The following is a 26,353-nucleotide window of genomic DNA, read 5'->3' on the forward strand; positions in this document are numbered from 1 at the left end:
CCCATAGCAATAAAATGACTCCTAATGACCTTCTGCTATAATCAGTGCCTTGTTCGGGGATTATCAGAGAATCTTCTTTCTGCAGCAGATGGTATCAAATATATACTTACAGCCAATATTATACAGAGTGAGAGATCTTGGAATACTCAGCCTATATGGATTTAGTCTTTGATCCCAAAAATTCAAGACATAGACTTGCTTTTTTGCACATCATGCACAGCCTTCTAAATATTGGTTCAGAATCTTCTCAGAGTTGCTAGATAAGCAACTCTAAGAAGCCTCAAGCTCATTTATTTAGTTTTATTACTTATTTATTGCATCTTTGGTGATACCGGGGTCAAAAGCTCTATCCAAAGGAAAAGAAACCATGAATATATTCCGGATAATGAGGCCAATCAACAGAAAGGACAAATACTGCCCAATTTCATCTATATGCTATTTCTACACTCACCAAAACCAGAAAATGAAAGAATTGTCATTATCAACACATGAAGATAGGGAATAAATAGTATTTATTTATTTATCCACTGTTCAAGGTTTATTTGGTGTTTTCATTGGAATGATACTTGGATGGTTGGTTCCATCATCTATATGCAGATCTTACATCTCACTTGATATTGCAATGTACACTATAGATCCATATAATACATAAAATATAAATATCCTGTAGATCATTTATGCACAAGATATGCATAATGGACTTACACACTGGAGCCAGGCTATGACTAACTGGGAACTCGTTGGCCTAGGCATGTTTGGTGAAGGTGTGCAGCACAGCAATGCAGCAGGCTCACAGGATAATCTAAGCCTGCACACAGTTGGCAGTGTGTCTTGGAGACAGTGGAACTGTCACACTAACCAGGTTACCACTACACAAGTACCACTTGGCAGCAGGGTAGAGCTGTAGGGACTGAGATTTTTTTTTCTCCAGACCACCTCAACACTACTGTACTAACCACAGCTCAGATGAGAAGTATGTGGTCACCATAGAAACCCTGTTGCAGCCTGGACAGTGAGGGACTAAGACACTGGGAAGACTAGAACTAAAGCTCCTTCTGGATTCCCCAGAGGGTATCTGCATACTTCTTCAGGCGGGCCTTTTCCTCTGGAGTCAGTGTCATCTTCACAACATCCGAGATTCCATTTTATCCCAGGCTATGTGGGACACGGAGGAAGAGATCATCACTGATTCCATAGAGACCCTTAATCACGGTGGAAATGGGATGCATCTGCCTAAGGTTGTTCATTATGTTCTCGGCCAAGTCTGCCACAGAGAGGCCAATGGCCCAGGACGTGTAACCTTTCAGCTGGATCGCCTCATATGCACTGTCAAGCACCTGCTTGTGAACAGCCTCCCACTGCTCCTTATCTCTACATCAGTGCCCAGTTCTGGGTTCAGAGACTTCGGGAGATGCAGACAATGTTCTCACCACTCCACACCCGCACACTGGAGCCGTTATGCTCTGCCAGAACACACCCATGACAGCTCAGTGGATAAACTCCAAGCATTTCTTCCATTAGGTAACTGAACCGAGCTGAATCCAGACTGCAACCACTTCCAATACCTCGGCTTTTAGGAAAGCCATTGATTTTTCCAAGCTACATAGCTCCAAGGTCAAGATATCCACCGGATTTGAGACAATAAGCAGCTTGCAGTGTGGACTGTACTTCACAGTGTTGGGAATGATGAACTTGAAGATGTTCACGTTTCGTTGGGCAAACTGAGCCGGCTCTCTCTGTTTTGTTGATACCCCACCCCCACCCTGCTCTGATAATGACCAGTTTGGAGTTTGCAGTTATACAATAGTCTTTGCTGGAGACAATTTTTGGTGTTTTAAAGAAAAGGCTGCCATGGTGGAGATTCATCATCTTTCCTCTTAGCTTGTCTTCCATGACATCAACCAGGGCAAGCTCATCTGCTAAGTCTTTTATTGGATGCCGACGGCACAAGCCATGCCAACAGCACCAACCCCAACAACTGTTATCTTGTTCCTGGGGACCTGTTCTTTCTTAAGAAGATTCACAATCAGCTGGTCCTTGAGGGTTGTCATCTTGGACTTTGAATCTTTTGAGATCGCTAATGCATGATGGGGGCGATGGGCTAGCAGCAGCAGTGTGGCCTGGACTTGGTGACAGTGGCTCTAGCACTTATTTATTGCCAAGAAGTTTGAGTGAGGGTTGAGGAAGATACTTTGAAAATGTATGACATCAGTTGGAGGAGTGGCCCTTGGTCCAGTGAGGGTTCGATGCCCCAGTGTAAAGGAATGCCAGGGCAGGAATGAGGGAGTGGGTGGGTGGGGGAGCACCCTTATAGAGGCGGGGTGGGTGTGGAAAGGATGGAATATGAGGTTTCTGGAGGGGAAATAAAATTGGATATTTTCTCTTCTTTATTTACATTTCAAATGCCAGCCGGAGAGGAGATAACATTTGAAATGTAAATAAAGAAAAGGAAATATCCAATAAAAAAAAAACAGAAAATGTATGACAGTGATGTTTGCACGTGAAAAGTTAGTCACGCTTAATGACACTGAATTGTAGTTTTAAAAATAATTGAATTGACAAACTATGCTATAGATAATTTACAATTTGAAAATGAGAAAATATACTGGCATGATTGCACATTCCAATGTTAACTGCCTTTAGTATGCAAAACCTGGAGTTCTTGTACGGTATTTTCAATCTTGTAGGGTAGGACAATCTTATATTGCAAGGCTTATACCTAGAAATAGTTTAATCAGTCAGACAGTGAGAAGAAAGGTCGTAATTTTAGGTACTCAGCAGGAAAAATGTACACAAGAGGGCCACACGTTGTTATAGTGGGAAGAAAACAAGTGAAGTAATGAATATGTATTAGCACTTAGTTTAAAGACCACTAATGCAGCGTTTCAAGAGCATATATTTCAGTTACTCTGTGTGGCCAACTCATTCAATTAGGGATGCCTATACAGAAAAAATATTAAGAAATAGAGATTATTATCCCAGCATGTTTAGAGCCCTACTAGAAAATAATTATGCGCTATAGTTTAGGTCCCTTTTTTTCTGTTGTTATGTTAAAAGATACTAGCCAAGGCAATTTACAGAAGTGTGTTTGCTATAGTTGATGTCAAGGAAGTCATAGCAACAGAAGGCTGAGAGATCAGATCTTCTGTCACAAGCAAAGGAGAGCTTGGACTAGAAAAATGGAGAGCTATGAATCCATAAAGCCCTTTCTCAGTAATGTACTTCGTACAGCGAGGTAACATCTCCTAAACCTCCCCGAACAGCGCCATCGACTGGGTGCCATGTGTTCTAATACCTGAAATGATGAAAGACATTCTCATTCAAACCAACACAGATGCTAAATGCTACCCTCTCCCTGACACAGGATCGTGTGTTAAATGTTCATCCTCTAGCTGGCCCTACTGGGAGGTGATGGAAAATTTTCATCTTGGGCCTATTGGATTATGGTGGTACACTGGTTAGTATCAATGGACAATTTGAAAGGATCTCAAGTCACCTAATAGAAAAGCCTCTGTGTATTTCTGTGAGAGATTAATTAGATTGGGCAAGCCTATAGGCCTGTCTGTGAGTGATTACCTAGATTAAGTTAATTCAGGTAGGAGAACACGCTTTAAATAGGGGCAGCATCATTTCGTCAGCTGGAATCCTAGAGTGAGAAACAGGAGACAGGACAGTGTCATGAGCACTATGGTTCGTATCTATCTACTTCCTGACTGAAGATGGATTATGACCAGCTGCATTAATATGACCTTTGCACAACGATGTACTGTACTCTGTAATTGCAAGGCAAAATAAATTCTTCCTTGATGTTTTTTCCCTAGATATTTCATCATAAGCCTTCCCTTACTAAAACAAAACAAACAAAGCAACACCAGCAACAACAGTAACAACAACAACAAAAAAAAAACTCACACAAAGTATATATTCTTAAATGGAAACTGTGGGTTATTGGACTCATTTTCCTCTTTATTACCCTAGCTCATAAGGAGGTTTTTCTCTGCTGTAGACTCTCTGGAATTGTCATCTTGAATACCACTAGAAGCTTAAAAGAAATGGACTACCTCCTTATGTCTACAAACTTGTGAAACTATAAATCAAAAGAAATCTCTCCTCTTTGTAAAGTATTCAATTATAATGACCAACAGTTGACCAGCAAAATGTAGTTACAGATTAGAAGAATAGAGATGAAAATAAATAAATTCTAGAGAGCTGAGAGAACCATTATAGCGTGTTCAAAGTACTCATGGTGTTTTAAGAGCTTTGGAAAAATATTTTTTTTTTGCTGAAAAAGTTTTCAAGTCTTAATAGAAAGAGTATATGAAAGAATAATTAGAGAATTATTTCTCTATATCAAACAGCCAGATGCAGACAAGGATTGGGGTCCAATGTGAGAGATCATTTAGCTCTAGAAAAGATTTTTTTTCTATTCAGAATATTGGATGACTTCAGAGATCTGTCCCTGCAGCTCATTAAAAATAGAGCAAATACACCTCTGTCTAGGATGATTTAGTGCAGGCTTTCCTGAAAACCTGTCTCTTCCTGCTCTGCTGCCACAAATCTAAAATTTCTCATAGGTGGAGAGGCTAAATTGTCAACTGTCCTGAAATGTTGTTAAAGCATCTACGTGGTGACCTTATGAATATGACAATGTCTTTCGTTCTTCCCCCTTTCCTTCCTTCCTCTCTTTTATCCTTCTTTCAATATCCCCTTCTCTTTTTTCTTTTTTTTATTAGATATTTTATTTACACTTCAGATGCCATCCCCTTTCCCCATTCCCCCCCCCCTTAGGAAACCCCTATCCCATGCCCCCTTTTCCTTTTTGCATTTATACATTTTTTTAAATAATGTTAATCATAAGCGTTATAAGTTTGGAATTGTTCAATCAGAGGTGTAACCCACTGACCGACCTAGATATAACAACTATCTTTGACTGGTGGAGATACATGAATATCTGCCTCCCTGTCTACCCCCTCTTTCTCTCTTTCATCACCTAGCTTCTCCTATCCTTCTTCTCCTCCTCTTCTTACTCCTTTTCTTCCTCTCAGTACTCCTCCTACCTTAGCTCCTCCTACACATCACCCTTCCTGTTAAAATGAAACTTTTCTCTCAAAATACAATTAGAGCATAATTATGCCAATTTGTACCAGTGAGGTACAAGATAGTCCTAATACCCAGTCCATCATTTTGTTGACTAACCAGCACCTCTGTCATCTATCCTAACTAAAACATTTAGTTCTGAACCTGGCTTTAGGATGAATGTCAGCTGACGACCATCCACTCAAATCTTTTCTCTTACGGTAAATAGCTATAAGTTTTCAACCCCGTCAGAAATCCAGAATGACTGAGTTAACTATAATTGTGGGAAGCACAAAGCATAGCTTCTAAAACTTAGCCAATTTATAGAGACCTCTGAACACCTGAAAAGCCCCTATACTACCGAACGTTGGAGCATCAAATCTTCAGCCTTCTGGCCCAGAATCATCTGACAGAACTTAGTGATGCAGGATTATTAAGGACTGATTACTCTGTCTAGGCAGATATAATCAGTCGACTATTCTGTATGTCTGTCCTTTTCTGGACAGTAATTTGTCTGTAGATGGAGAGAGGCAATTCTTGTCTAGTGGCTGTTACCACACAACTGGAGTAACTCCAAGGATGCTCAATTTCTTCTTAGAATCCACGACAGGAAGCTGTCAGGAGCAGACAGGTCTCTAATCAATATGAACATTAATATATAAATATTGGTAGCATCAGTTCTATGGACTTCTGATGTTTTGAAAACCAACTATCCATGTAAGGTAACCTGGACTGTTTTCTGTTAACTCCTCTCAGCTATTTCTAAGTAAAATATGGAAAATACCCTAAAAATAAACTAAAAAATATGAATTTGCTATAGTCACTTAACTCATAGGTTAACTGTCCCAAATCAGTTAAAAAAGTTAAAAAAGGGCTGGGTCTAGGCCTTGTATTCCTAAATGTGTTATACAGGCACAATGCCCATGAGCGTATCAATATTCATCTCATTTTTATATTAATAAGAGGCTCGTACCAATGAAAACCTTAAATTTGAGATCAAAGTAAATTTTGTACCAATTAAGAAATTATAACTTCATCTTGATAATAATTATACAGATTTCTACCAATAGGTTATGGCTATGCAGTAAGTCCTAGCTAATCCCCCCTGTTCCAACAAAACCACTATTTGTCCCTAGAAAGACAGACCGTTATTAACCACATTAGTCCCCAAGCTCAGGGAATAGGGGCGCTGACTCTTCTTTAACTTCTTCAAGCTGATTAAGGGCGTTGAGATTTTAGAAGAGGGGTGGGGGGGAGAGTAAGTTGATAAGCCTCTGATGCTGTGTCTTCACTGAATCCAGATGGAATTCCAGGACATCAGAGGTTTGGGCAGGTCTGCTCAGTATGCTTGATGAGTAGATACACCAAGGCTGTGTATTCTGCAATATACAATTCTCAGAACAAGTTTTAGTATCAAGAAAAAAAATTTTTTTTTCTTAGAGGGCTGACATTTTTTTAAAAGATGTTGGTTCTAACACCTTTTCTTTTTTCCCCCCTTTTAAAAATTGGTTGTAATATTTACATTTCAGATTTTATCCCCTTATCCCACTCCCCCCATCACCCAGGAACCCCTTATCCCATCCCCCCTCCTTGTGCTTCTATGAGGGTGTGATTTTCCAGTTTCTATGATGCTGTTTCCATTAACATAAATTGTCTCCTAAATTTCTAAATCCTTCCCTTTGTGTTATTAAATCTCCTATTTTTCTTTTTTGTCTTTCTTTTTTTCTCTTTTTTTCTCCTTTTCTCCTTTTTTTTTCATCTTTTTAAAAATTGGGTATTATATTTACCTTATTTTTTGGTTATCAAGAAAAAAAAAAGTTTCCCACCCCCAGGGGGCTGACATGTTTTTTTAAGATGTTGGTTCTGAAGACTTTTTTCCCCCCACTTGTTAAAATTGGTTGTAGTATTTACGTTTCAGATTTTATCCCCTTAGCCTACTTCCTCCCACCACCCAGAAACCTATCCCATCCCCCTCCTCATGCTTCTATGAGGCAGTGACCACACCTACCCCCCTCACTATCCGCTCCCCGCCCTCACATCCCCCCCCCACTGTGTGTTCATTCATTCATTTTTCATTCATTTTTTTTTTTATGGGACCAAGAAATTCCTCTCCCACCTATGTCCGACAAGGCCATCCTCCCCTACATATACCTCTGGAGTCTTGGGTCCCTCCCTATGTGTTCCCAGGCTGGTGGTTTAGACCCTGGGGGGCTCTGGTTGTTTGGTATTGTTGCTTTCCACCTGGGGTCAATAATCCTTTCTGCTCCTTCAGTCCTCTCACTAAGTTCTCCATTGGGAAACCCCTGATCATATCAGTGGTTAATTGTGGACATTGTCCTCTGAGTGTTTTAGTCTTTGGCTGACCTCTAAGAAGACAGCTATATCATGTTCCTCACATTATGCACTTCCAGCCATCCACAACAGTGTTTAGATTAGGTGGCTGTACATGGGGTGAATACCCAGGTGGAAAGGTCTCCTGATGGCCCCTCCTTCAGTTTCTGTTCCATGTTTTGTTTCCCTATTTGCTCCCTTGAGCATTTTTATTTCTCGTTCTAAGTAGAATTAAGGCATCCCCTCTTGGTCGTCCTTCTTCATGAGCTTCATGTGGTCTGTGGGTTGAGTCTTTGCTAATCCAAGCTTTTGGGCTAACATCTGTGGAGATATGTTTGTGTAACTATCTTCTTTTGGGGTTTTTGGAAGATTACTTTCTTGCTTTTTCTAGGTTGTAGTTTCCCTCCTTGTGTTGGAGTTTTCCACCAATTATTCTTTGAAGTGCTGGATTTGTGTTGAGATACTGTGTAAATTTGGATTTGTCATGGAATATTTTGGTTTCTCCATCAATAATGATTGAGAGTTTTGGTGGGTATTGTAGTCTGGGCTGGCATTTGTGTTCTCTTAGGGTCTGTATGATATCGGTCCAGGATCTTCTGGCTTTTATGGTCTCTGGTGAGAAGTCTGGTGTAATTCTTATAGGTCTGCCTTTATATGTTACTTTGCCTTTTTCCCTTACTGCTTTTAGTATTTTTTCTTTGTTTTGTACATTTGATGTTTTGACTATTATATGGCGGGAAGTATTTCTTTTCTGGTCTAAACTATTTGGAGTTCTGTAAGCTTCTTGTATATTTATGGACATCTCTTTCTTTAGGTTAGGGAAGTTTTCCTCTATAATTTTGTTGAGGATATTTACTGGTCCTTTTAGTTGGGAGTCTTCCCCCTCATCTATACCTATTATCCTTATGTTTGGCCTTCTCATTGTGTCTTGGATTTCTTGTATATTTTGGGTTAGTAGCTTTTTGTATTTTGCATTTTCTTTGACAGTTGTGTCAATGTTTTCCATGGTATCTTCTGCACATGAGATTCTCTCTTCCATCTCTTGTATTCTGTTGGTGATACTTGTGTCTATGACTCCTGATCTTTTTTTTAGGTTTTCTATCTCCAGGGTATTGTCCCTTTGTGATTTCTTTATTGTTTCTACTTCCATTTTTAGATCCTGCATGGTTCTGTTTAATTCCTTTTCCCGTTTGGTTGCATTTTCTTGAAATTCCTTAAGGGATTTTTGTGTTTCCTCTTTAAGGGTTTCTATCTGTCTACCAGTGCTCTCCTTAAGTTCTTTGAGAGTGTTATTTATGTCTTTCTTAAAGCCCTCTATCATCATCATGAGAAGTGATTTTAATTCTGATTCCTGCTTTTCTGGTGTGATGGGGTGCTCAGGGCTTGCTCTAATGGGGGAGCTGGGTTCTGATGATGCCATGTAACTTTGGTTTCTGTTGCTTACATTCTTGCTCTTGCCTTTTGCCATCTGGTTAACTCTAGTGCTGCCTGTACTTGCTGTCTCTGACTGAAGCCTGTCTTTCTAGTTATCTAGCTTGTGTCTGATCTCCTAGGGGTCCAGATGTCTCTGTGATCTTTTCCAGCTGCACTGATTACAGTGGTACCTCTAGGATGCCTCAGGATATGGTGCCTCCAAGGTAGTAGTCCAGCTAGGTGTCTGCTGTTTTGGGTGCAGTGTCTCCTCTAGAATATCTCAGGATATGTTGTCTGAAGCTCTGAGTTCATTTGTTCCTCTGTGGATCTGGATTGAGTAGACCTTCCAGTATGTCTCAGGTGGAATCCTGGGTCCACACAACAGCAGACCTGGCAGAGGTCTGATCTAGGCCTCAGATCTGAGAACTAGTTTCTAAGACACTGTCCAAGTTAGAGCGCCTCAGACCCCTGCTTCCTCTGGGTTCTTGGAGGTTGGGGACAGAGCTGCCACCCAAGATCTGCTCAGTGCTCTGGCCCAGACTGGAAGGCCCCTTCTCTTTTTTCATTTCTTCTTTTCTAGTATATAATATTGGAAAGACATTGTGGTACCATCAAAACACAAGATAAGAGATGTCACCGTTTCCATAGGTAAGTGGATATGATTTCTTATTTGAACATTTGACTGATAACAACTTTTAAGCTCTGTTTTCCCTCCTCCATCTTGACTTCACATCTGAGCAAGTGAAAAAGCAAAGTGTTCCCCTTTCATATATTTGTGGGATAGTCACTCTTTAAAAAATCCTACTCATTCACATCTGTGACGCATCGTACCACTTTCATCTATGGACTTTAATTATTATCCCGCCTTGAGCCATTGTTAGACCTGCTTTGAAAGTTGCTGTGTTTTCTACCCAGACCTTTTAAGGAAGTATCATAAACTTCTATACTGAAGACAAACTGTGACTGGAAATAAATACAGCTTGATTTTTCTAGTTACCATAATAACTACCATTGTAGTTACTAAGGAAGATGAGAAAGATTAAAGCACTACAAGTCTGTATGAGTTTGGCTATACTTATAGGGTACACTGAGATGAGAAAAAAAAGATAGAAACCTGAAGCAGATGTCAATAGTGATAAAATAAGGCCAAGACATGTTCTCCCCTTTACTAGAAGAACAAATAAAAATCCACCTAGCTTAAGTTGTGGTACAAGAAATATTATTGCTTTAAATAATTTTTCATGTATAATTCCTTAGGTAATCAAAAATAATACCATCTTAAAAGCTGTACTTTTAATAATTTAAGCTGTAAACTTAAGATATTATACTGTATTAGTTACTTGTTTTATTGCTGTCAAAAGAAACAAAGAATTAAGTTTTTATTTTGGCTTATGGTTTGAAGGCGTGGTCCATGATGATGAGGACAGACATGACAGCAGCATCTTCAAGTAGCAAGTCATATTTCATCTTCAGCCAGGAGAAAGAGAGAAGGGAATTCTGCTCATCTTTTACCACCCTCCATATGGAGGGGGGAGGTCTTCCAACTTTCGCTAATCGAATCTAGAATCTAGGTTAGATAACTCCTAATAGGCATTCCCAGAGGCTTGTCTCCTAGGTGATTCTAGGTCCTATCAAGTTGCCAATATTAACCATCACATACATCAAGCTAAGCATAAGGTATAATACTGGCAATATTGAAAGTACTAGTGAGTAGAATTTTATATGCCTGTGTCTATGCACATATAATAAAGATGACATTAAAATAATCAAATTTATCAGCTTTGCATTAATGCACATAAATTTCCAATTAATCTATCATTCTCAGAGAATAATATATGGCTAACTAGAAACCGATGCTCTATTAGGGCTATGATATACTTAAAGACATGTGCTACATTTGTGATTTATAAATATTTTCATAGCAGTTGAGTATGGTGGCTCATCCCTATAAAAACTGCACACTGGAGGCAAACATGAGATGAACAGAAAGTTGAAGGTCAGGCTGACCAAATTAAGTGTATCCCATGTCAAACTAAAAATAACAACAAAAGAATGTCAAGGGACTGTAGCTCAGAGGTGGAGTACCTGACTAGCTTGCCTAAGGCCCTGCTTTAATTTCAATACAGAAAAAAAGTCGCTGCATTTTCAAATGTTCCTACTGTGGCATATTCAGTCTAATTAGGAATTAATAATTATATTCTATTAGAGAATTGTTTAATTAAAGTGAATACTTGTGATGGGAAATCATTAAAACTAATTCTGTTGATCAGAAAATTGAGCTACAAGAATACTATTGTTCATCTTCAGTTCACCTCTAACTTTATCCCAAGGACTTCAACACATTCTCATGGCTCCCTCAAGCAAGGCTGCTTCCATACTTCATACGGTTACCCATAACATCCAAGTTCATTTTCCTGCCTGAAGAATTTTGAATCAGAGCAAACCCATTATTAAAATTCTCATATTTAAATTATTTTTTCTTAAGAGCACTTGAACTCCTTTGAAACTGAAGTATTTCTTTCCACAGCTAAGTCCATCTTGACATTTTTCTGGATGATTCAGGCTCTAGAAGAATTTGTAATTTGCCACGGTTTAACAGCCGTGACCATTTATCTATGTGATGGTCAGATTAAAGATGCATTCACTGCTCTTCAAGATTAAATATGACAGAAAGGTCTTTGCATAAAAGCTTCTACTTAACATTTGCACTTCTGTCGAGATTCCCCTTGGGATGGTGAAAGGTACAGATCAGCTAACAAATACAGTGTTTAAAAAAATTAGCATATGTTTCATAATGCCTTCTATGAGACACCGATTTCACTAAGATTGTCAAGAATTATGCTATAGAACCTCCTAATTAGAGTCGATTATGTCTTGTTCCTAAGGCTTACACATTTTCCCTAAGGCTGGCAGAAAAATATTTAAGGATGAACTGACATTTCAGAATCTGAAATTATAAAACTCTGAGCAGTGGGATAAGGTGGAAGACTATGCTATGGATGAAGTGTTCTGAACTTGTAGGAAGAAGGCATCACAAGATCAGCAAGGTTCTGGTCAGTTTGGCAATGCATTTCATACAGCGATTGTTCTCTTAATTCATCTTTATACCAGGCCTTTACTACTCTTGAAAATACATAGATTCTGTGACTTACAGTACAATTTAGAATTTTAGTGTTTCTACAGCTACTTATCACATAAGTCTTTATGAAAAATTTTTTGTGTGTTTTATTGATGACCCTATAAATTACTAATACTTGAATTTTTTTATAATTCAGTTTACCTGTTGTGTAGTCAGTTTCTATATACTTTACATAATTTTGCTTTTTTGTTGACTTCAACATAATTTTTTAAATTTTAATTTGATATTTTATTTATTTACATTTCAGATGTTATTCCCTTTTCCCATCCCCATCATTAATGCCCTATCAATCCCTCCTCCTTTTTTTTTTTTTTTTGCTTTTATACTGTTTAAATTACATTCAAGTATTAAGGACAGTTTCAGTATTAAGGACAGGTTGAGGAACTAGCAATACAATAGATGCAAATACTCAAGGAACAAGCAAGACAATAAACCCAGATAGTCAAAGAACACAATAAACCGAGTCCTGTGATCACTCTTGAGATCACCATTTCTAAGGGCTTATCAGGATGACCAAAATATCTGAGCCTACTTTCCTGTCCTAGCCCAAAGTCATTTTCATGCCTGAAGCCTACTTCTTTGTTCTAGCTTAAGATTTAGATTCCTGGCTAAAATATCTTTTTGTTCTAGCCTAGGATTTAGATTTCTGCCTGAAATTACTTCTTTGTTCCAGGGTAAAGTCAGATTCCTGCCTGCAGTCCATTTCCTTGTCCTTGACCAATGTCAGATTCCTGCCAGGCAGCCTCAAAAGCTCTTCACATCTCCCCCTTTTTATTGCATAAACCAGACTGAGCCTGTCTTAGGTTGTTCTGACAAGAATGCCTTCCTTACCTGTTTTGGAATATGCATTATCAAAAGCAATGCATTTATGTCTTAGGTTGGTAAGGCTCTATGCAGAATCTTACCTGTCCTTGGTTTGCCAGCCTGTTAAATTAATAACACTGTCTGGGGGTCAATTTTCAGTTTTAAGTCATGTACTTTGGCTGCTAACCTGCTGATGTAGTTAGAGACAAGCTTTAACATGATGGGCAGGAATAAAAGTATGCCCAGGACAAGAAGGGCTAGCATGATCATGCTATATATGCCATTCCAGAGGTTTGACCAAGATGGAAATACTACCTCAAGCCATCGTTAATTTTATCAGCATTACCTGCAGCTTCAAAGCTCAACAGAGCAACTTTCTTTAAATTCATAATCTCACTATGCAAAGTTAAAACATCCAGAGAGGTGTTAGAATTATGCCAAATACCCTACAGGTGTCTTTAAACTTTTCTCTAATTATAATGACAATCATTGTAAATTTTAGAAGTAACACTACTTCAATGGTATTTGTCATGATTTGTCAACATTCTCTATAGCAATGGTTTTTAACCCTTCTAATTGCTGTAACACTTTTTTCTTCTTATTTATCTTTAGCACCATCACCACCACTACCACCACCACCACTACCACCACCACCACTACCACCACCACCACCACCACCACCACCACCACCACCACCACCATCATCATCATCATCATTCTTTGATCTTTTTGTTACAGTTCAATCTTTATTTTCCTCCAGGTCCACCCTCTGACTGTTCCTCATCTTATACCTCCTCCCTCATCTCCAAAACACATTTCCATCCCTCCACCCTCACCCCACCAGACCTTCCCACTCCCTGGAGCCTTCAGTCTCTCGAGTGTTAAGTGTATCTTCTTTCACTAAAGCCACACAAGGCAATTCTCTGCTGTATATGTGCTGGGGGCTTCATATTAGCTGGTGTATACTGCTAGGTTGGTTTCTCAATGTCTGAGAGATTTTGGGGGTTCAAGTTAGTTGAGACTTCTGGTATTCCTATGGGGTCACTCTCCTCCTCAGCTTCTTCCAGCTTTTCCCTAATTCAACAACAGGGATCCCTGCTTCTGCCCATTGGTTGTGTGTAAGTATCTGTATCTGACTCTTTCAGCTGCTTGTTGGGCCTCTCAAAGGGCAGCCATAATAGGCTCCTGTCTGTAAGTACACCATAGCATCAGTAATAGTGTCAGACCTTGGAGCCTCCCCTTGAGCTGGATTCCAATTTTGGCTGGTCACTGGACCTCCTTTTCCTCAGGCTCTTCTCCACTTTTGTCCCTGCAGTTCTTATAGTTTCTCATGTGTAGTGATGCCCACCCATAAAATTATTTTTTCTACTCCATATTTTTCTAATGTTTTAAATTGTAATGTAAATATCTGATATACAGGATATCTAATATGCAACCCACAGAAGAGTCATGACCCACAGGTTGAGAATTACTGCTCTAAAACAATATGAGTAGATGATAAAAATTTGTTTGTAGCTCTCCTTTCTTTTTGGAGCCAGACCAAATCTGTAAATGAATCTTTGGCATGCTGGAAGTAAGGTGTTTTCTTTCTTTCTTTCTTTCTTTCTTTCTTTCTTTCTTTCTTTCTTTGTTTTTTTAATGGGGTAAATGCCTCTTCTTTAGTACGTGCAAGCATATGGATATTTTTATTGACCGAACTTTGGGGTTTGGCTAAGTAAAATTCTAAACTTTATTTAAAAGTTTAATACTTAATGATGGAGTATATACTGGCTGCTAGAAAAAGAAAGGAAGTAAAACATAGTGATGCCATCAATGAGTAGCATTTGTACCACGGGGAATACAATGGAGATGTAAGTGATTCATAGCAAATTCTAGAAGTGGCTTTGGTAAAGGAAATCCCTGCCTTCAAAAACTCAAAAACTTAAATTGTAACTGTCAATCATTCTATTTCCAAATAGAAATCTCAACAATTGTCCTGAAGATTAGGATTCCTTACAATCCACCTCCACAATCACAGTACTGCTTCTTGTCAGAGCTAGAGACAGGAACTCATCAAATCACACGGGAGAATAAGAAATCTCACTTTTTTTCATGACTTTGGTATTTTCAAAGAATAAAGGCCATTTATTTTATACAATCCCCTTCAATTGAGTTTTGCTTGGGTTTTTTTTTTTTGGACTAATTTGAGTTTATTCATTCTTAGTAGAGATATAATAGAAATGTTTTTCACTGCATTCTACCTGGGCATACTGAGTTTTTATGTGTAACTTGACTGATTATAAAGAGCATGTCTGACTGGTGTGAGGTAGAATCTTAGGCTTGTTTAGATTTGGTATTCCCTGATGACTATGGATGTTTAACATTTCTTTAGGTACTTTTTGGCCATTCTATATTCTTCAGTTGAGAATTCTTTGTTTATCACTGTACATCATTTTTAATAGGGTTATTTGATTCTCTGGAGTCTAACTTCTTGAGTTATTTGTATATATTGGATATTAGCCCTTTATCAGATGTAGGATTGAATGGCTAAGATCTAAACTCGGGTGACAGTAGATGCTGGTAAGGATGTAGAAAAAGAAGAACACTCCTCCATTGTTGGTGGAATTGCCAGTTACTATGGAAATCACTCTGGCAGTTCCTCAGAAAATTGGATATAGTAATACCTGAGGACCCAGCTATACCACTCCTGGGCATATATCCAAAAGATGCTCCAACATATAACAAAGACAAATGCTCCACTATTTTCATAGAAGCCTTAATTATAGTAATCAGAAGCTGGAAAGAACCCAGATATCCTTCAAGAGAGAAATGGATACAGAAAATGTGGTACATTTACACAATGAATTACTACTCAGCTATTAAAAACAATGACTTCATGAAATTCTTAGGCAAATGGATGGAAGTAAAAAATATTCAGAGTGAGGTAACCCAATCACAAAAGAACACACATGGTATGTACTCACTGATAAGTGGATATTAGCCCAAAAGCTTGGAATACCCAAGATACAATTCACAGACCATGTGAAGCCTAAGAAGAAGAAAGACCAAAGTGTAGATGCTTCAGTCCTTCTTAGAAGGGGAAACAAAATACTCATAGGAGGAAGTATAGAGACAAAGTGTGGAGCAGAGACTGAAGGAAAGGTCATCCAGAGACTGCCACACCTGGGGATCCATACCATATACAGACAGCAAACCCCGACACTATTGTAGATTCCAAGAAGTGCTTGCTGAAGGGAGCCTGATATGGCTGTCTCCCGAGAGGCTCTACCAGAGCCTGACAAATGCAGAGGCAGATGTTCTCAGCCAACCAATGGACTGAGCACGGGGTCCCCAATGGAGGGCTTAGAAAAGGACTGAAGGAGCTGAAGGAGTTTGCAACTCCTATAGAAAGAACAACTTCAACCATCCAAACCGCCCCCCCCCCCCCCAGAGCTCCCAGGGAATAAACTACAAACCAAAAAGTACATATGGAATGACCCATGGCTCCAGTTGCATAAGTAGCAGAGGATGGTCTTGTCTGGCATTAATAGGAGGAGAGACCCTTGGTCCTGTGAAGGCTCAATGCCCCAGAGTAGGGGAATGCCATGACTGGGAGACTGGAGTGGGTGTGTTGGTGGGGGAACATTCTCACAGAAGCAGGGGGAGGGGTGGTGTGATAGGGGTGTGGGTGGGAGGAACCAGGAAAGGGAATGACATTTGAAATGTAAATAAATAAAATATCCAATTTAAAAAAAAATAAAGAGCATGTTATGGTCTATTTTAAAGTTACTCTTTTCTTTATAATCAGAAAGTATTTCTAGAGAAGCAAGTTTGTTTGATATGCCAATTTGGCTTAGTTTTAATAGTCAGTCATTTAAATAAATACTAACTGCAGTTTTCCTGTGCACATATTTCATAGATGTGGTTAACATCTAACCTAAATTGACTTTAAGTAAAGAATTATTATTCTTAATAATGTGAACATATGTTATTAAATTAGTTTAAAATGCACTTTAAGAGGACAACTGAAGACAATATCTGCTTTAAAACTAGTGCTGGCCATGATTAAATATGTCTTTATTCCCAGCATATTCACATTTGTTTTTGTTAACAGCACAGACCATAAACATGGTCCTTAGCTATAGTAGTACCTTGTACTCAAACAAGGCCCATGGAGGCAACCCAGTGCTGTCATGGGCCACAGATATCAACATAGACCCATCTTGGTTGGAACTATGGTTTCAGTCATGGCCCTGGGTGACAGCAGAGGCTACATATCATCATGGCCTCAGGTGGCAGCTCAGGCTACTCACATCAGTATGCATTCAGTGGCAGTATAAGTTCATGGACAGCAACATGGTTCTAGTCTATAGACCAAACCATGGACAGCCACATGGCCTTTGGTAGTAACGTGAGCCATGAACATTAACATAAACCCTGCCTGCAGAGGACCTTAGACCCAGACATAATGCTGGGTGCCAGGATGGACCTAAACATGACCATGAACCCAGGTGTCATTTTAGGACATTTGTATCAGTATGGCCACTAGCAGTTGCATGACACATAAACATCAACATAGATTCAGTCTGCAATATAGACCACAAACATCAATACAGATTCTGGCTGCAGTAGGATCTCAGTGCCAGACGTGACTCTCAGCAGCAGCATAGATCCAGACATCACCATGGCCTCGAGTGGAAGCATGGGCCATTCACATCAATCTAGTCTTCACTCTTGACACATTTCCAGTTCTGCTCCTCTCCACAGTGCATGTATCACTCTATTATTCTATCTTTCCAATAAGAATCAAGAGTTCTTAACCTGAGTTCCCATATATAAACAAATGGAGTCTGGTCCATCAGTTAAGGAATAGGGAAAGAATAGAATTCCAAAGAACTTAGAGAGTTGCTATTGGTGCCCTGGCTGGCTCTCTGGGATGCTTTATAACCTCTGGTGTTACATGGTGTCAGTAGATCCAAGGTAAAGCTCTCCTTTGACTGGCTATTGGGAGTGGCTGCCTGGGATTCTATAGGCCAGGAGTCCTCCATAGAAGTTTTCTGCTTTTCTCAGAATGGAAGTTCACCCCAATAGTCTGCAAACTGAAGGCAGCCTCAAAGCATTGAAATGTCTTAAGACACATGCTTCCTACAAATTTCTCAGAATTCCAGAGTGATTGTCTGGATTTAGAATTTGGGTAGGTGATCTGAATCTTTCTGGGACCTCCACAAAATTTTAATCCCACCAGCGACAGTTTAAAGTCAAATTTGAAGCAAGATTTCATTTAAAAATGACCAGGTTAATGGGCTCTCAATCCAGTTCCATCTCTGGGTTCCCAGAAAATAGCTGGCAATATAGAATTTATTCTAAAAACAACAACATCATCAACAAATAACAACAAACAAACAAATACAAACCCCTCAAAAGCTATGGTTGTAAATTTTGACCTTCAGGAAATTCCCTGAAACAACAGTTGTCTTTTGCTGCTACGCTATGCCAGAATACCTTTCCCACAGAAGGTTTCTGATTCAAGCACTTAAAGGATATGCTCTCTGGATGCGGTGGAACAAGCAATAGCAGATGAAATAAGGCACAGACAAGCTCAAAAATCCTAGAAATAGGCTGAAGATTCTACAAAGAAAAGTTTTTTTTTTTTTTCTATGTTTACATCACAAAATGTTTTCCTCTTGCAGGGTCTTGTTTGAGGTTTCAAATTATTATATTTGATCGATTTTGAACTGTTTTGTTCAGAATGAGTAATGTGGACTTAATTTCGTTTACTTGTAGACAGGTGTCCTGTTTTGTTTGCAAAATTTTTTGAATAGACCATATATTTTGGTATATACTTTTAACACATTTAACAAAAATTAAATTTCCACAGGATAAAATATGCATAAAATTCTAAATAGAAATCTATTATACTGTAAACTTCATTCATAGAGGGGGTAGAAACCCTATATTGGGATTAAAATTTGTACTACAGTTATATACTAATAAATAGAAAAATTTGGGATCTGCATATGAGATACAATATAGTGTTTGTCTTTTTGAGTCTGTTACATGGTTAATATAATAATTTCTATTTTGATATAATTTTCTGAAAATATTATGATTTCATTTTTACAGATAAGTACAGTTTTCTTTTGTGTGTTTACCATATTTTCTTTGTTGGTTCATCTATTTATGGATGGTAAGGCTAGTGAATAGTGCCACAAGGAACATGGATGTGCAATATCTCTGTGGTTTTGGTATGGATCTTCATAGTGGCTACATCATTTTATATTCCCTTCAGAAGTAAATAAGATTTCCTTCCCTTCTGTGCTCACCAGTATTTGTTTTTATTATTTGTTTATTTGTTTATGTAGTATTTATTCATTTTACATTCTGATCACAGTCCCCCTTTCTTCTCTCCTCCTAGTCAGACACTTATAAATCCCTCTCTCTGGTAGCCCTTCTCCTTCTCCTCAGAGAAGGGAGAGGCAAGCTTGAGTACCTCCCCATCCTGGGGCACCCAATCTCATCAGAACTAAATCCTCCTCTCTCACTGAAGCCCAATAAGGCAGTAAGGGGGAAGAATATCCAATGGCAGGCAGCAGAGTCACAGTTTTACTTGGAGTAAAACTACTCCAAGTTTTAAGGGACACACATGAAGACCAACTACACTCTGTGACAAATGTGTGGGGGACCTAGGTACATCCTCTGCATACACTTTGGCTAGTGGTTCAGTCTCCACGAGCCTCCATGGTCCCAGGTTAGCTGACTCTGTAGGTTTTTTTGTGGTGTCCTTTATTCCCCTGGCTTGTTCAATTCTATCCTTCACTCTTCCACAAAATCCCTGACCTCCATCTGATGTTTGGCTGTGAGTCTCTATACCTGTTTCCATCTGCTGCTGGGTGAAGTGTCTCAGGAGACAGTTTTTCTAGGCTCCTGTCTGCAATCATAGCAGAGTATCATTGATAATGGTCAGGAGTTGGCTGTCTCCCATGGAATGAGTCTCAAGATGGGGCAGTCATTAGTTGGCTGTTCCCTCAGTCTCTGTCCTATCTTTATGCCTGTGTATCCTGTAGGCAGGACAAGTTTTTTTTTTAAAGGTTTGTGGGTGGGTTGCTGTACTGCTTCCTCCACTGAAAGTCCTACCTTGTTACTGGAAGTGACCTCTTCAGTCTCCATATCCACTCCTCTATTGGTGAATCTCAGCTAGAGTTACCCCCATAGAGTTCTCAGAGCCTCTCCTATTCCAGGTTTCCAGCTAGTCCCAGAGATGCCCATGACCAATTTCCATTCCCACTCTTAGCCCTCTACTGCACCCCCTCCCCACACCTGATCCCCATCCATGTTCCCCTTCCCTCACACAGAAGACAAAGTGGGGGACTGCCTTGAACACATTTACACAGGAGACAAATTCCTGGAGAGAATACCAATAGCACAGGCACTAAGGTCGACAATTAACAAATGAGACATCTTGAAACTGAAAAGCTTTTGTAAGGCCAAGGACACTATCAATAGGACAAAACAGCAGCCTCCAGAATTGGAGAAGTTTTTCACCAATCTTACATCTGACAGAGAACCAATATAATTTGTTTTATTGATGTTAGCTACTCTGACAGGAGTAATTTTGAATTTCTAGGTATTTTTAACTTGTATTTCCTAAATGCTGATGATATTGCTACTTGTGTTTTTCCTCTACTGTCCTTTCCCTTCTTTCCTTCTTTAAGTATTTCCTTCCTTCCTTTCTTCTTTCCTTCCTTCCTTTTTATGAGAACTCTTTTTGTGGTTCATTAGGCTCTTTATTGATTGAATATTTTTGTTTTGTTTTAATTTTTGTATTCTTTATGTATTTTGGATAGAATGTCTCTGTCTTAAGCACAGCTAGGAACCAGTTCAACTTGTTTTCCCATTCTGTAGGCTAGCTCTTCATTTTGCTGATATGTTTCTATGCTACACACATATTTTAAATTTCCATTTTCAGTCTTTGAAATTATTTTATGTGGCTTCAGAAATATTTTTTGGGGGGGAGTTCTTACTTATGTATATATTTTGAAATGTTTTTCTATAGCAGTTTAAAGATTTCAATTCTTACACTAAGGTCTTGGATACATTTTTAATTAAGCTTTATTCAGAATGGCCAAGATGAATCTACTTTCCATATTTTGAATGATGACATCTAACTTTACCAGTAATATTTGTGGAAGAGACTCTCTTTCTCCAGTATGCATTTTCAACTTCTTTCACAAATAATTATGTATGTGTCTGTATGGATTTCTCTAATTTCTATTTCATTTCATCCATTTAAATATTTGTGTGTGTGTGTGCCAGTGTTATACAGCTTCTGTCACTATGGCACTGTAGTATAATTTGAATTCAGGCACTTTTATTTCATGTTTATGATCGGCTGATCTTTTGTGATCTTTTGTGTTTCTGCATTAATTTTAAGATTGATTTTTTTTCTAATTCTACTAGGAGCATAATTGAAATTTTGATTTCATCTTTTTGTATCTATAGACAACTATTCATAATAAAAAAAAATCTTCACAATATCTATTCTGTCAATCCATGAACATGGGAGAGATTTCCACCACCTAGTGCTGTCAGTTTGTTTCTTCAGAACTGCCTAAGCGACACCCTAGAGTCTCCAGTAGGACATACCATTACTTTCATTTGACTCTAGGAATCAACCCCCAGTATCTTTCCTTGCTCTTGATTTCTAGTTTCATCCCACTTGTTTGTGATAAACTATAAGAAATGAGTTTATGTTTTGTTGGTTTTTTTTTTTTTTTGCACTCAAGACTTGTATGTCTCTTATAATAGAACAAATATCATGTATTTGAGTGTTTTTATTTTAATGAAACATTCAAGGCACAAATATTTACTTATAATGTTTTGTCTTCTAGATTAAATGATCCCTTTGTTAATATACAGTGGTCCTAGTTATCTCTTCTGGTTAATTAGGTTTGTAGTCTACTATACCAGATATGCTAATATACATGTCAGGTAATTACATTAGGTTTGTAGTCTACTATACCAGATATGCTAATATACATGTCAGGTAATTTCATTAGGTTTGTAGTCTACTATATCAGATATGCTAATATACATGTCAGGTAATTTCATTAGGTTTGTAGTCTACTATACCAGATATGCTGATATACATGTCAGGTAATTTCATTAGGTTTGTAGTCTACTATACCAGATATGCTGATATACATGTCAGGTAATTTCAGTGTTTGCTTGCTTGCTTGTTTATTCCCATCATTAACACTGAATCTTTTGTGTCTTTGCTAGTGATGTGTATTTCTTGGAGGCAACAGATAATTTTATTTTTCAAAAATAGAGTCAATTATTCTGTGGCTAGACATAGAATGATAGATACTATGGTCCCAGTCAGTATTTCTTAGTCGTAGGAAGAGCATGTTATCTCCTTCTCTTTGTATCAGTCTTCACAAATGATTAGAAAGACTTTTGTGACCTAGGTTCACTCTCTGGTCAGAGGTTGTAATCTGCCACACCCTTCTCCTGTCAATTTCAACCTTGTCTTTGGTGTTTTCTATGCATGGGACCTATCATATCACGATGAGCCTCTGAGGGTATGTGGAAACCTTACCCAACTTTGCTTACTTTTATTGTGGTTCTCGGGATTCTGATGCAAGATCCTCAGCACCTGTGTGTGTACCTCAGTGTAGCTTACACATGTTGTCTTTTCTGGCAAATGTCTCCTGGACTTGGCTTCAGGTTTCCATGGTGTATTTCTACTCTTGACTTTACAGTCTTTTCTCCATGCAAGCCACCCCTAGCCTCTGCCGTCATTTCTTTAGCCTGGACCTTCTGCTTCCTCACAACCCAACTCCCTTCAGAAATATCCAAGTACCACATCCCTCAAGTTCAACGGGAAGTCACTTGCACTTGTCTTTCGCACTAACTTCTTTGATTCTAGATTTCTACTTATCCACTTTCCTCCCTTCTTACAAATTGTTATCCTCCCTTCTTTCGTTGTGATCACCACTGTCATATTATTTGTTTGGTTTTGTGGATTTGAGTATTTACTAAGCCCAAGTGTTTTTTATTATATGGGAGATTCAAGCACTGGCCTAGATGAAAAAAATGTGTTTAAACACTGAAGTTCTCTGTAGTATTTTATTTGCAGACAAATTAGTCTCACATAATTTAGCTTTTTGTGGTAGCATAAAGTATCAAAGGCAGTAGCTTTTTCTGATAGTATAAACTCTGTTATAAGAAATGCCCAGTAAGAGCTAAGGTTGAAATCAGCTCACATAAATCTCTGAAATCTTTAACATATAAATTATAGATTTCACAAACAATTATTTTAGGTAAGCTTAGAAACCAATCCATATGACAGAATATGTATTTTTCCCATTTGAGTGGACATCACTGGAACAAGATGACAGAGCACATGTACTGATTCCAAAGCCAGAGTCAATTGTCTCTTAGTACTCATGTCTGAGATCAGGAAACTCACTTGAAGCAGTACTGGGGTGAGGCTCCATGCAACTACAGTTATACTTTTTTTGCCTGTTGTATTTCTGAGCAGGAATTACATTTGTTTTAGCAGTGTAACACAGTTACTACAGTAAGCTAAGTTGATACACATTAAATACAAAGATAGATATAAAGCACATATTTCTATATTACAAGTATATACATAAGTGTATTGCTATCTGCCAGGGTCCAGCCCCAGAAGTGGACAGGCTCCAGGGAGGATGTAAGGATCAGGTGAGGGAAAGACTGAGTCAGACACCAAGATGAGGAGACTTTACAACTCGGATTCACTAGCAATAAGAAAGTATGTTTTTATTTATACAGATTCAAAAACATACATAATTTCTCAGGAGATATGGGTTATATAATTTTGTCCTGGGCATGTTTCTAGTATGCCCAAGGTTGCAGGCTAAGTACAGATAGAATAGATTTTATTATTGTCAGCCCAAATTCCTATTCTTAATATTTTACAAATCATTTAAGCTTAAGAAAGCATAATATGTCAGCCTGTTCTCAGTGCTTTGTGGTTTCAAGATGCTTTAGATAGAAAATAGGCAGTATCTGAGTCAGTCCAGGCAGATCCCCATGATTTAAGCAGTATGTTATTAACTTCATATTACTTGAAAATAAGCCTAAGCCTGAGAACTTTCTCAGGCTTAAGAATCATTGTAACTGTCATTTAATTTTGTAATATTTGTATTTATAATATTATAATAATTTGTTTAATGAGAGAATTCTTTTGTTTCTACATTAAATAACATTACAGCAACCTTATGTAAAGCCATCGTTTCAAGAATTAAAAGTCCTAATACCTTATTCTTCTTACGTTCTTTTACATCATTCTTACACCACCTATACATGATGTTGTATTAACCCAGTCATTCTAGCTTTTACTGCTGACTTCTTATTGGTGGTTAGTATATATGGCCTTCTATCTTATAGGTTCTATTTTTAAGAAATTCTAAAGATACTGTGAAACAGTTCCTATGTTCTGATGTGCTATCTTATCCCATAGAACTTTGTTAGCTTCCTCTGAGTTCCTACTATTGCAATTAGTTTATTTCATGAACTTCTTTAGGGACAGATAATAATCTCCAAGGTACATGAGAAGACTTCCATGTAGGGTCAACTGAGGTTGCTTCCTTGAAAGCAGGGGTAGTACTTTCAGGACTTTCTCAGGGGAATACAGAAGCAATTTTCTCAGAAAAGACATGGGTGAATCATTATGCTAGTACCCCCCCAAGAGTGTAACACTCAGACTCAAACTGAAAGTAAAGGGACTCGGGTCAATGATTGCATCATGTAGCTCAGCTTTGCTGATGCTTTGTCAAATACCCGTGCAGGCTTTTTGACTCTTACCATTCCCTCAGGAACCGGCTGTGCCAGTTATCTCATTCATGGGTTTTCTAAAAGGAAAGTAATGATTCCTGTGTATTTGAAATATTTGTTCAACAACATTCGTTTTCTGTCTGCTTTGACCCAGTAAAGTAAGCATTCACCTTACTTGGTGAATCTGTCAACTTATTTGTAGTGCTTGATCATATTTGTATATAGATAATAAGAAGATGTTAGAAGCAAGTGCTCAATCATAAGGAGACTCATAAGTCTAGAGTCCTTGACCTTAGTGCATGGAAAGTGCAGGTTTCATCCTGATTTAAAGTATTTGAAGAATATCCATGAATATTATCTGAGTCCCTGAGAATCTGTGTAATGATGATATAAAATTGAAGAAAATTATAATTCCAGTTACCAGCAAGCAAAAACCTGTGATGAAGTCAGGTCAGCTTGGCTTTTATAGATACAGAGGGTGAGTCATGGGATGCATTATTAATTGGCACATAGTTAGCACAAAATGCAAGTGAGGGGGACTGCTGGGATAACAGTTTATGAATACTAATAGATCCATAAATCACCTGGCATCATGTTAAAATGTAAATTGTCCTTCAATAGATCTGAGGCAGAGTTCAAAATTCTGCAATTCCCACCAGCTCCCTGGTCTTCTTATGTTGCTAGGTTACAATTACCATTAGAGGAAGTAGCAGAGCCATTTAGAACCAGTGGTCCAAGGGAATAATGCATTTCTGCGCTTCATCAATTTCTCAGACATCTCACTGGATTGCTTAAACTGAGAATACTTCTTTGCCTTTATAGATAAATTTTTTAGTCGAAAATCAGGATTAATAAAGCCACCTATGCATTCAGGTAACCACCAGTCAAATCTTTCTGTTTGTTTGTATGTTTCAAGTGCCTAGAGTAGGTCCTTCACATTGCTACATATTCACGCCATTGGTTCAGAAGGATCACTGTCAAATCTGGATGCTGAAAACCCCTGAATTAAAGAAAACAATACCATTGTCTAATTAAAGTCACTACATATATATTATGTGATCCTATATTCTCACAATTCTGTAATGCACACACTTTCCCTTTTTTGTATTCCATATCAATAAAACATTTAAAGCAGTTTGCCTTTCCATATGTTTTGAGGCTAAGTTCTTATAACAATACATCTATTTGAGCCTATACCAAATCAAGAAAGTATAATAGAAAAGAAGAAATATAATTTTTTTCAGTCAGTGCTTCTAAATGTATTTGTGAAGCACTTCATGTGGGCTAAGCTGCATGTTAGAAACAAACAGAATGCACACAGATACACAACACAAATATACACTTTAAAATATTTGCTTTGTCTCAAGCAACAGCCAGAAAATTTAGCACGCAAACCCAGAATATTTATTATGGCATGATAAACAGAGATCACTGAGAGAACATACAGTAACTTCTTCACTTTGATTCCAACATTTCCACCTATAAACCCTCTGGCTCTTCATGAGCCAGAACAAATAGGTCTTTTTTTTTTCATATCCTCATATTTATTTTAAACAATTTTATAGAAATAATTAATAATTTCTAATGTGTTTCTGGGTCTGTTTGTTTTCATCATCTTATTACCAAGCAGAAAGTTATTTATTTTGTTTGTTTTGTAACTAGTTTAAAGAACTAAGTAGGGGATGGTTCCTGGAGAGATGTTTCAGGGGTTAAGATTGGCTGCTTCTCTTGCAATGAACCAGAGTTAAGATCCTACACCTCCTCAGACAGTTCCTACTTTGGTGCAATTTC

The 26,353-nt window shown here is 38.2% G+C and overlaps 1 pseudogene; it reads right to left on the reverse strand.

Annotated features, from left to right (window-relative positions):
- Positions 1–1,043: 1,043 nt before the first annotated feature.
- Positions 1,044–2,067, reverse strand: LOC143438381 (L-lactate dehydrogenase A chain pseudogene; annotated as a pseudogene).
- Positions 2,068–26,353: the final 24,286 nt, after the last annotated feature.

The sequence above is a fragment of the Arvicanthis niloticus genome, chromosome 25 (genome assembly GCF_011762505.2).
Source record: "Arvicanthis niloticus isolate mArvNil1 chromosome 25, mArvNil1.pat.X, whole genome shotgun sequence".
NCBI lineage: Eukaryota > Metazoa > Chordata > Mammalia > Rodentia > Muridae > Arvicanthis > Arvicanthis niloticus.